The sequence below is a fragment of the Equus przewalskii genome, chromosome 19, assembly GCF_037783145.1.
Source record: "Equus przewalskii isolate Varuska chromosome 19, EquPr2, whole genome shotgun sequence".
Classification (NCBI taxonomy): Eukaryota; Metazoa; Chordata; class Mammalia; order Perissodactyla; family Equidae; genus Equus; species Equus przewalskii.
In genome coordinates this window covers 24,341,371-24,353,844 of record NC_091849.1, presented here as the reverse complement: position 1 = coordinate 24,353,844, position 12,474 = coordinate 24,341,371, and positions in this window count along the sequence as shown.

Here is a 12,474-nt window from a genome sequence, read left to right as displayed (position 1 = left end):
ACCCTGTTATTACTGAATAACTGATGAATGACTAGTCCAAACACCAAATATGGCTTCAATCATAAAGATAATGGCCCTATGCTTCCTAGAGCTCCATAAGAAAGAAAAGTTACACGTAGGATTGAATGACAAGTTCAATTTTCCATCTCAGAAGTAGAGTTTTGAGGGACTATCCAAGTTAAGTCATTGCCCTCTGAAGACATCCGTTGCAGAGTCTCTGAATGAGTGGGTTTATTTAGGTGGTTGCCCAATCAACAAAGAGTAGTTGTTGGCAATGAAAACCCAACCAAAGGAATTATTCTTGGAAAATGGTCTGGATGGAATTGTCTTTAAAAACTGCAAGCCATGTACTTGAGAGACAAAATAAAATTTTGGCCAGTGCTATAAGGTGATATGATACTATTCTGTGGGTGTTGTAACAGAGCGTTGGACATCACATTAATCTTTAGTTCCATTGCCCCTAATCTTCTCCACACACAACAGACCTTACTACCACTGAAATAAAAGAGAATACAAATCTTTGATACAACATGTAGAAATGTTTCAAAATAGTCTTATTTAAATTAATGCTGAATCCAGTAGAAAAGTGATGCAAATTATCAATATATTTTAAGCCTTAATGCGTAAACATTTTCAATGTAATTCAAGCATGCTAGTGAAAAATAAATATGCCCTTTGGTATATACTAAAATAAAAAGGGAGAGGATAAGGTTCCAAAAGCATCCAATTGATGGTTACTAGGGAAACTGAATTCATGGGCAATTGATCCCAGAACAGTGGGGTTATACTCATTTTCAATAGCAAACAAAACCACTCTCGTAACTAGCTGAAATTTGCATAGCACATTGAAGTTTTCTCTCAAATGCCTTACTTTATTCTATGTGTTCCTTGCTACTTCTAACTTGGAGGGACTTAAACACTCCAAATTCTGTGATCTTTCAACTCACCTACACTCACCTCCTATGGTACAGCGGGTTCTCCTGTAAATGAAACTATTCGAAAAACTTAAAGAAGACATGGAGGATCTGCCACTATTAAGTCAACATTTACTTGGAATAAGAGTAATACCAAAAGGCTCCATTTTCCTATTGATCTGTCAGCTGTACCAGAACTGTGTGTGTGTGTGGTTCATGTGTATTAAATATAGATTCCAACGTCTTACTCCAGATGATTCTGAACCAATGACTTCAGTGGGTCTCAGAATCCGAATATTTCACAACTTCCTTAGGTTTGCCTAATACCCTCCCAAGTCTGGGAACCACTGCCGCTCTCACTGGAAGTGATGAACAGGTCAAGAGTGCTTCCTGCCATGTGAGTGTTCCTGTGGATTTCTGGACTTGCCTGTGAGACTTTTGAGAAGAAGTCCATGATGGATACTACCAGAAGTTGGGAAGACAGGGGAAGCAGCAATCCAATCCTGCCTCCTTGGATTCACACCTCACTGGGCACTAGAGTGGCTTCAAGAAATAGAAAGGAGAGTAACGATAAAATATCGGTTGCTTCATTATTTTCCATCCCACAGAGGGTGAAGTGGACTGGCTGCCTGTGGACTACCAGAATTCCTTAGTACAACTTCTCTACTTCTTGTACCATTTTATCATTCTTAAGTAAAATTACCCTTTCCAGGGGCCGGTCCCATGGCTTAGTGGTTAAGTTCGGCACACTCCCCTTTGGTGGCCCAGGTTACCAGGTTCAGATCCCAGGTATAGACCCACACCACTTGTCAACCATGCTGTGGCAGCAACCCACATACAAAATAGAGGAAGATTGGCATAGATGTTAGCTCAGGGTCGATCACAAAATAAAACAAACAAAAAAAAACAAAAAAACGTAACCTTTCCATTTATTGGCTACCATACTTTGTGCTACCTGCATTCTTAACTAGCCATTACAACCATCTGTGCTATAGATAGCAACTCCATTTTACACAGGAGGAATGGGCTTACACAGGTTGAGAAATTCTCCTGAGCAGACTGCTGGTGAGAGGCACATCCTGGATTCCAGCTCACATCTGTGTGACTTCAAAGCATGTGCTCTCACTAAACAGTGTTTTCAGACTGCAGGTCTAAGTAACCATTAAAGGTGGTGAAATAAATTTAGTAGCACAAGGTTAAAATGTTTCTTTCTTAACAACTAGAATAGAGTACAAAATACCAGAGCCCAATGCATGTAGTTGCAGTTGTCCACACAGCTCCTTGGCTGTGTGCTGCATGCCCCCATGTAAAACGTATTTCTTTCTGTGCAGTCTCATGCGGCCAGAGTGGGAGGAAAAGTCTTCCTCATGTAATTTCTTGAAGTTTTGTAGTCATAAAATATTCTCAAGTTTATTAATCTCTAAGAGCTAAAAATGTAACTTCCTATTATTGACTTTTTTTTAAGCTTCTAAGGAACTCTGACGGATAGAAAGTGAGGAGCACGCTGTAGACATTTCCATTTTGGACCTGATAGCAACTGAGCTAAGAGGAACAATGTGATGTGTAGGAAAATTGAAAGAAAAGAGAAGCTTGTACTTGGTTCCTTTTACTCCACAATTCTGGGTTCCAAGCACTTGACTCTGGACTTTGCTATTTTAACATGTTACCGTGATAGTTGTATTGAAGACAAGAGTTTGGGGAAGAGCTGTTTTTTGCTAGACCAATAAGCACCTCCCAGGTTTCCTCATAAGAGGTGTGCTGTATAAGCACAGACACAGCGACACTCTGAAGACCACCTGCAGAACTCAATCTGTTGAGACAGACTTCCTTTTGTGGACTCTTTTAATAGGTACTCTATCTTGACTTTTGATGTAGAGCGTTTCTGGAAAACTTTTCTTAAAAGGGGCTATATATTATCTTAGAAGTTTTTATTTCTTTTGTTTAATTCAACAATGAAAACCATGGGTTGCATGCCCAATGTTATTCAGTGCAGCATTATTTGGAACTGCAAAATATTGCAAAGAATTTTAATATCCACATGTAAGAGAGTGACTGAATAAACTAGGGAGCATCTGCGCAGTTGAGTAATATGCAGATACTACAACCAATAAGAAAGATCTCTGTGAACTAATGAATAAATTCAGGGATATATGGTTAAGTGAAAAACCCAAGTTCAAAAGACTATCCAAAGTATGATGCCTTCCAGAAGAGAAAGGAGAGGATATATGAAAACACATTTTCCTGCTCCTTTGTGCAAAAGATATACAGGAAGGATAAAGGATAAGAGAATGAGATGGGTTATCTACCGGGGATGAGTCAGAAAGGAATGGAAAGAAGGCAGGAATGGGAACAGAGTAGCAGGGATGGGAGGGAGTGACAGTTTTCTGAGTATGTCTTTTTGTATAGCTCTGACTCTTACAACTACAATAATGTTTCATATACCAGCAAAATAAACAAAATATTAAAAGCAATAGGGATGGGGGAAAACAAAATGGAATACAATCACTAACAAATGAGCCAAACTGTGTTACATTAATAACAATAACACTGAAGGGATTGAAGAAGATAAAAATTAACTTAACTAACTGTGGAAAATGGAACCTTGATTGGATACTATAAGACTAAAGACTACTTATGTGTTTACTAGAATTGAACAAAGAAGTAAACCTGTTGTAGAAAATGTGATCCAGTCTTCTCACTAGTGGAAAAAGAAGTATTTGGTTAAAATGAAGCTTTCAGTGCTGGATTAGAATCAGAAATATTAATATAAACTCATATTTTAAAATATATCTACAGTTATATAGATACAGAAACAAAGATGTGTGTGTCTATGTGTGGGTTAATATACACATATATTTCTTTGCTCTGTCAGCTGTGAGGGCCTACAAGCAGTGACATCCCAGGAGGACTCAGCACACCTTGCACACAATCTTTGGGTTTTAAGCACCATTATCCAATAAAAGGAATGAGGGCTCCTTGGAGAAGTAATTGACTCCAAGGCTGGAGCAGGGAAAATATCAAAGGGGCCTGGAACATCTCATGGTGCTGGAAAAGAAAATGTTTAAAAAAGATGGACACTTGTTGAAAACATGCAAACCAGTCTCAAGGAGCTACTAATGGCCAAAGCTGGAACCATTTGAGCAACAAAATAAAAATTGATAATATGGCATTTAACTCATAGAATAAAATATATATCCATAAATAAATACATAGGAGAAAGGGCAACTCTTTCTTGTTGTGGACAAAATCCACAGATGGATGCTAAAATTATTGGGTGAAAGTTTAAGGAGAAGCAGGATTTGCATTGTCTCAAGGTATCCTTCCCAAGATACCTATCAACTACAAAGAGACAGGTAGTAAGTTTACCATGGAGAAACCCAGCAGATGCCACCTTGACTAAGCAAGCAAGGTGAACATCACAAGTAATGAGACATGAACATCATGGCCCCCTTGCACTCAGAAGGACACTTCATCATTTTTGTGATATTTTCCGGCAAAAATGCATAAACTCATTCCAATAATGAGAAAACATCAGACAAATTCAAAAGGAGCAACATTCTTTAAAATAACTGATCAGTACTTTTCAAAAGTGTGAAGCTCATGAAAGATAAGGACAGACTAAAGAACTATTATAGGGGCTGGCCCCGTGGCCGAGTGGTTAAGTTCGCGCGCTCCGATGCAGGCGGCCCAGTGTTTCGTTGGTTCGAATCCTGGGCGCGGACATGACACTGCTCATCAAACCACGCTGAGGCAGCGTCCCACATACCACAACTAGAAGGACCCACAACGAAGAATATACAACTATGTACCGGGGGGGCTTTGGGGAGAAAAAGGAAAAAATAAAAAAATCTTTAAAAAAAAAAAAAAAGAACTATTATAGACTGGAAGAGACTAAGGAGAAACAATAAGTAAATGCAATGTGGGACCCTGAATAAGATCCCAGAATAGAAAAAAGCCATTGGTGGAAAAATTTGTAAAACTTGGATAAAATTTAAAGTTTAATTAATAATGTTGCACTAATGTCCATCTCTTGTTCTCGATGGTTGTACAGTGGTTATGTAAGAGATTAACATTAGGGGAAGCAGCTGAGGGAACTTTATGAGGGAAAGTTTTGCACTATTTTTGCAACTTTCCTGTAAATCTAAAATTAGTTCAAAATAAAAAATTTTCTTAAAAAAAAAAAAGCTTCTCTTTGTATGCAGCAATGTTATAACACTTTTCATGGGAGGGGAAAAGACACCTGGATGTAACATAAGTTCTTCATAGTGGTGGAAATATAGATGATTTTTATTCTTGTTTCCAAACTTTTATGTTTTTACAAAGTTTATACCATAAACGTTGACTACTTTATTATCAGCAAACAACACATTCCTTTTAAAAATATAATAAAGCTTATTTAAAAAGAAAAATGTGTGCTGAGTTTCCCAGTCATTGAGGTACTATCTGTGGCGTCCTTTGCTCTTTATCTGGATTTTCATTGAAATTATTCCTAGTTTTTTTTAATTTATAGATTTATCATTTATATATGTATCCATGAACAATATGATTTAGTTGGTCCTGTTTTTGAAATGTATATATGCAAAACAACAATGTAGCTATTTCTTTTCTCTTGCTTTTTTCTCCCTCAACAAGATCCATCTCTCTGCATTGTATTGGTGCAGAGAGCTCTAATTTGTTGATTTGCATTGCTGTTTAATATTTCGCTTATAAATGTAGCCCAGTGTGTTTACTTATCTAGTCTACTGTTCATGGACATTCTTGTGGTTGTATTATGTAGCAAATTTAATTTTCCAAAGATGATTGAAACAATTTCTCCTGACCCACATTCCCTTCTCCCATGTGTCTTCTTGCTCCTCCATCAAGTCTAGTTCCCATCCGCTTGAACCTGAGTGAGCTTGTGACAGCTTGCACCAGTGGAGTAGGGAGGAAGTGAGGCTGTGTGGCTTCCACGTCCAGGTCCTAAAAAGCAATGCAGCTTCTGCCTTATTTGCTGGAACTCTCAGCTTTCCATTTATGAGCTATCTCATAAAAATTTTGGTGATTCTGAGGGCAGCATGCTGTGAGAAAGCTGCATGTGGAGACCACGTTTGGGTACTCTGGTTGGCTGTCCTAGTCTTTGAACCATCCTACTTCAAGGACCAGAAATGTGAGAGAAGGAGTCTCCAGCTGATTCCAATTTCCAGTGGTCAAGTCTTTTCAGCTGAAACATCCCAAACATCATGCATAGAGACAAGCCAACTCCACTCTGCTCTCTCTGAATTCCTGACCTGCAGAATCTGTGGCATAATGAAATGGTTGTCATTTTAAGCAACTAAGTTTGGGGGTACTTTGTAACCTGAACAATAATAGTTTCAGTTTGTTTTCATGTTTGTTAGCTAACCAGTTAGTTTTTTAAGAAATATTTTTGACTATAACCTAAATTAAGAAATGTATTTTACATCATATACTTACGCTCACATACACTCATGCATGATGCCCTAACAGAAACAAAACTTTGAGAAAGTAATAGATATCCCTTTTAAATGCAATTTGCTATGCTATCTTCTCTTCTCTTCTCTAATTTCTATAAAGCTGGTCATGACCAACTAAATTGATTTCATAAATAGTGGGTCTCAATCAGCACATTGAAGGAAGACTGCTATAGGCTGCAATTTAAGAAGTGATCTTAAACTATTTTTATACCTTATATAATTTGTATATATTTCTACATCTTATATGTTTTACTTTTTATATGTATATATATGTACATACACATATTTTAAGCTCTAAACTCCAAGGTAAGTTGATCTACATTGGCCTAAGACTAAGTAAATCAATAAAACAGAAACGAAAAATATGAAAAGAGTAAATCTAATGAAAATCAACTCAATTTGGTTGTTTGAAGCATATGGAAACTCCAAGAACCCGTTATTGTTTCAAGATGAAAACCTGAGAGAGATGAGTGACTTGCCCTCTGGGTTGCCAGGAAGGGAATCCCATGGGATCTGGAGGCAGGAAGAGTTTTTGCAAAGGTGCAAGTGGAAAGTAGTTGGAAAGTAGAAGGTGGGATGAGATGGAGGACTGAGATGTCCCTTCTTGGCCTAGAAGAGCTTAAGGATATAGAACATAAGTGTTTATGTATACACTTTTGAGAGTCAAAACATAGATCCCTTAATTCTGACAACAGCCCAGAAAATATTCTCTTCCATCTGGAAAGAGGGCCCCGTAAGAAACCATGGTTTCAGAGAGATTAACTACCATTCCATTAACCTTAATATTGAACTCATAATCATTTTTCTAATCAATCTCTTCAGCATCTATTTATTCAAAGATGTTGCTGATGTCTTTAGAAGAGATGGTTTAATGAACAAGAACAGATTGCATTTGGCTTTCTTGCATATCTTTTCTCTGTTCTTCACTCTCTCGCTTTGTCTATCATATTTCCTATTGTTATTTTCTCAGCATCCCTTTACTTTTCCCTCTCCACTCCCCCTAAATTATATGCATTTGCTGGTTTGTAAATGTAAGATCTGTCCATTCACACAGGATTGTTAATTCATACATGGTGGCAGTTTGGCATAACAGTTAAACACATAGACTCTTGTATAGTTATCTATTGCTCCATAACAACTTATCCTAACATTTAATGGCTTAAAATAATAATAAGCATTTATTATCTCACACAGTTTCCATGGGTCAGGAATTTGGGGGTGACAACTTGGTGGTTTTGACACGGAATTTCTGATAGGATTGAAGTCAAGATGTTAGCTGACGCTGCAGTCATCTGAAGACTTGACTGGGGCTGGGAGATCCAGTTCCCAGGTGGCTCCTATGGCTCATATGGCTGGCAAGTCAGTATTGGCTATTGGAAGAAGGCCTCAGTTCCTTGCCATATATACCTCTCCATAGGACTGCTTAACGGCTCACTACATAACAGTTGGCTTCCTCAAGAATGAGTGATCCAAGAGAGAGAAAAACAGAAGTCACAATACTTTTTTATCACCTACCTTCAGAAGTTACAATATTCTATTCATTGCATAGGTCAGTCCTACCCAGTTTTGGAGGGAATTATGCAAGTGTATGCACACCAGGAGGTGAGAATTATTGGGGCCATCTTGGGGTCTGGCTATGAAAGTTCTGTAGAAAAACAACTTCATTCCAAATCCCAATTCTATCACCTACTAGGTTTGTGATTTTAAGAAATTTACTAAACTCTAGCAATTTTCTCAAATCTAAAATTTGGATGAGAATAGTATGATAGATTGTACTATTACTCCCAATTTTTTCTGTCCTTTGTGGGATGAGCATACATCCCTGCCCATTGATGTAGATTTATAATATGCCTCCCCATGTGAAGCGTACACTTCCCTATGATGTCAACATTAATCATCAACACATGAGTTGCTTTGGTCAATAAAATATGAGTAGAAGTAACATGTGCCCACTTTCCAGCAGAATCATTAAGAGCAATGAGATCTCTGTATGTCATGTTCCTTCAGCCTGGGTCCCTCATGAAGAAAATGAGGAATAGAGCCATGGCTGATCCACAAAGAAATGTAACGTGAACCTGAAAATAACCCTTACTATTATTATCCATCAAGATTTAAGGATTGCTTGATATATTTAGCAAAATCTACCTGACATAATTATTATCTACTCAGTAGGAGTGTTTCTAGGATCAGATGAGAGAGTTTTTCTGAAGTGTTTATAATACTGACCCGTAGTAATTACCATACATGTAACCTATTACTATGCTTATACAAACTTAAATTCACATAACTGAATTTATAAGCCATGTCTTTAATTAATTCATAATAAGAGATACACTTGATACTAAAAATAAGTACCAGAGGTATGCTTACTTTCTGCTCAAGAGACCAAGATACAGATTAGAGGATATGTTTTGAGCATAAAGTTTTAATAACGGATATTATCAGCATGTGGTGGTCTCCCAGTCAATCAGCTCCTCTTGCCTGGGGACAGTTGTGTACTGCCTTCTAGTCTGTGGAAAAGATATAATGAACAAGTCACCATTTTGCAAATACTTCTTTTTCTATATGACTACCAACTACCTTTTCTCACAGTTGCTTTTACGAGAAAGAACTCTCCAGACTTATGCTAACCATAATATTCCTGTATATTTTGCATCAGTTACAATATAAATATAGTCATTTGCAATCTAGAATATTGCAACATATTTATAAGGTATACTATAGAGTAAATACTGTGTGCCAGGCACTGTTCTAAGCACTTTGCAAATATTTGCTCACTTAATCCTTGTAATAACCCTAGGTACTACTACCTATCAGCATTTTCCAGAAGAAAAAACTACATCCAAAGATGTTAAATAACTTGCCCAGAACCTGAAGCTACGAGAGCAACCCTGTACTGTTTCTTCTCCTGGTAAGATTATTCCAGTGACAAATTCCACCACCCTTTAAAAATTATTGTTATCTTGAGTACAGTGAAATGTTATTGTCCTGTTTTTAAACTTTATTCCTAAGCACTCTTCTTTGATTTGGAGATGGGTGAGAAAGCAGGGGATGGAGTAGGAAACAGAAAGCAATTTGCAGGACTATATATTTAATTTATGGAGTCCTGGCGTGATCCAAGTTAAATTTCCTCATAGTCTCCACCACTGATACTCCCATTCTGTGGTTCTGTGATATGGACAACTCAGAGTTTGGGTGTTTTGTTTGTTTTCTTTTCTCACAATGCCCCCCCCCCCCGCCCTCCTCCCCCCAACACACACTCATTTGTCTCATAAAGTGCTCCCACCCACTTCCCAGCCAGAATGTGGCTCCTAAACTTTCCCTTTGGAGAAATTCTGGAACCCCCAGTATTCAGGGATTTAACAGACCACAGATGTCACAAAGCCTCCCATTTTATAAAACAGGAAATTTGAGCCCAGAATGGCAAAGCTACATCCTGAAGAAGCAACCGCTCTCTTGACTTCCAGAAGCATAAGGACTAGGGCAGATATTTAGAACTAGAAAATGCTGCAAACACTGCTTGGCCCTTGAGTTGCCCAGGAAAGACCAATGTTTATCAGTTGTGTTCAGTTTCACTGTTTGTCAGTGTATTAGTACAGTCCAGTTAAAAAAGAGAAACCATGGGCCAGCCCAGTGGTGCAGCAGTTAAGTTTGCACATTCCACTTTGGCAGCCCAAGGGTGCTGGTCAGATCCTGGGTGCAGACCCATGCACCGCTCCTCACGCCCCACTGTGGCAGGCATCTCACAGATAAAGCAGTGGAGGATGGGTTCAGATGTCAGCTCAGGGCCAGCCTTCCTCAGCAAAAAGAGGAGGATTGGTGACACATGTTAGCTCAGGGTTAATCTTCCTCAAAAAAAAAAAAAAAAAAGAGAGAGAGAGAGAGAGAAACCACTCTAGGGATCTTATAGAGAAGGAATTTAATAGAGGTAATTAGAGAAACACATGATGAAAGAATTGAGAAGCCAAAAGAGGGATGAGGAGTAACCTAAAGATAAGTAGGATCAGGAAGTTGCCACGTCTCCAAGGACTAGAGGAACAAAAGGAAGAAGAGGTGATAACATCCTCTGGAAGTTGGCTCTGGAACATCCAGTGAAGCTGGAACAGCGCAGTCTGGTAAGGTGGAAGCTGAGATCACCAGGAGAAGGGCTTTCTGATGGGACTGGAGCCAAAGAGTACCAAGGAGGCTGGAAAAACCCCAAGAAGCAAGTGGGGAAGGGGAGAAATACCTTGGTCCCACTATATTCCACCAATGTCCCCTATTACTCAAATCTAATGGAAACTGGAGAGCAAGGAAGTCTGGGAAATGTAGTTTCCAGTGAAATGCAGCAGCATCAGAGAGTAAACAGGCAAATATTAGAAACAGTCAGGAATTCAAACAAATATTTCTGCAATTTCTGATGCTTGAGCATATGACCCTGTACCTGCATTCAAGGAGGCCCCCTAGGAAACACAGCTGCTCTTCCATTGTTAAAGATACTGGATCAAGAAGACAGTTTCACCTTGTTTTAAGCAGGTTGTGATATACCCAGTGTGGTAGATAGCCATCCTCCCAGATGGCCCCTAAAGATCCCTGCCCTGAGGGTTCATATCCTTGGGTTATCCCTTTCCTTGAGTATGTCCTGCACCTAGTGACTTGCTTCTAACAAATAGAATATGTCGAAAGGGATAGTGTATCACTTTTGAGATTAAGTCACAAAAAGTTGTGGCTTCTGTCTTGGGCGCTTCTTGCTCTCTCTCAGTTGTTCATTCCCTCAGAAGGAAGCCAGCTGTCCTGTAGTGAGCTGCCCTGTTGGAAGGCCCACACAACAAGAAACAACCAACAAGGACTCGAGGTCTTCAGTCTAACAGCCCCTGAAGAACTGAATCCTGCCAAGTGGGTCAGTTCCACATGGAGCCTTGAGATCACCACCGTCCTGGCCACAACTTAAATTCAGCCTTGTGAGAGATCCATGGGACCCAGCCTGGCTGCACTTAGATCCTGAAGCTGCTAAGTTTGGGGGTAATTTGTGATGCAGCAATAAATACCGAACGCATCCAAAGATGAACCGAACACATATAAGGGGAAAACGAAGGGAAGAGAGGGCATGGTTTTCAGTATCTATTACAAGCCAAGTGCATTATCCTCCGCTTAATCTTGACATTTATCCTCTGAAGTAGGTGATCACGACTGGTTCAGTTTTCCAGACCAGGAAACTGAGGATGAAAAGGGAAAATAATTCACTCAAGGTCACATAGTATTGCAAAGTAGGGTCTGGTGGATGGCCGAACCTGTTATTTTATTTCCGTTATCTCACACAGGCCTGGAAATCAAAACAACCAGCCTCAAGGTTGTTGTTACAAATTAAAAGAACAAATTGTTTAAATGAAATATCTTCTCGCTTTCTTAAAATCCAACTCCCATTTCTTTCTCTCCCAGAAGATCATAACTCACCTGAAAATAAAAAATGAGTAGGGCCTTATTTCTGGTGTTTCTTAGTTAAAGACTAAAGTACAAGGAACAATATGAAGTTGGGGTAACAACAAGATGAAATCAAATAAACCTCCAAAGAGAGAGACAGTTCTTAGGTCCTCGGGCTACTGGACCCCTGGGATCACGGCGTAATAAAGTAACAGTGATTATGATGATAACTGCAGGAAACAACGACTAGCATTCATTGAGGACTCCCTTTGTGTTTGGAGCTCCTCTGAGGTCTTTACGTGTATTATCTCATTTGCCTTCCTATTAACACCATGAACCTGATTCGCTGTGTTTTAATCTCATATGCACATCTCCCCCCGACCCTCCATTTGACTAGGTATATCACCTAGGCAAGCTACTTAATTGTTCTGTGCCTTGGTTTCCTAAGCTACAAAACAGGATAATGATAGCCCCTACCTCACAAATTTACTATGGAGATTAAATAAAATAAAGCAGTGCTTGGCACATAGTCACCATTATAATGTGATTAATGAAATGAGCTAAGAACTGTATTCTTCCCAATCCAGCTCTCGTTCAGATAACAGTACATTTGGGCAACAGGGAGTATTTGTCTGATATTTGAGGCATGGGTTAGATTGAGCACTGTGGTTCCTAATGATGGAGGCAGA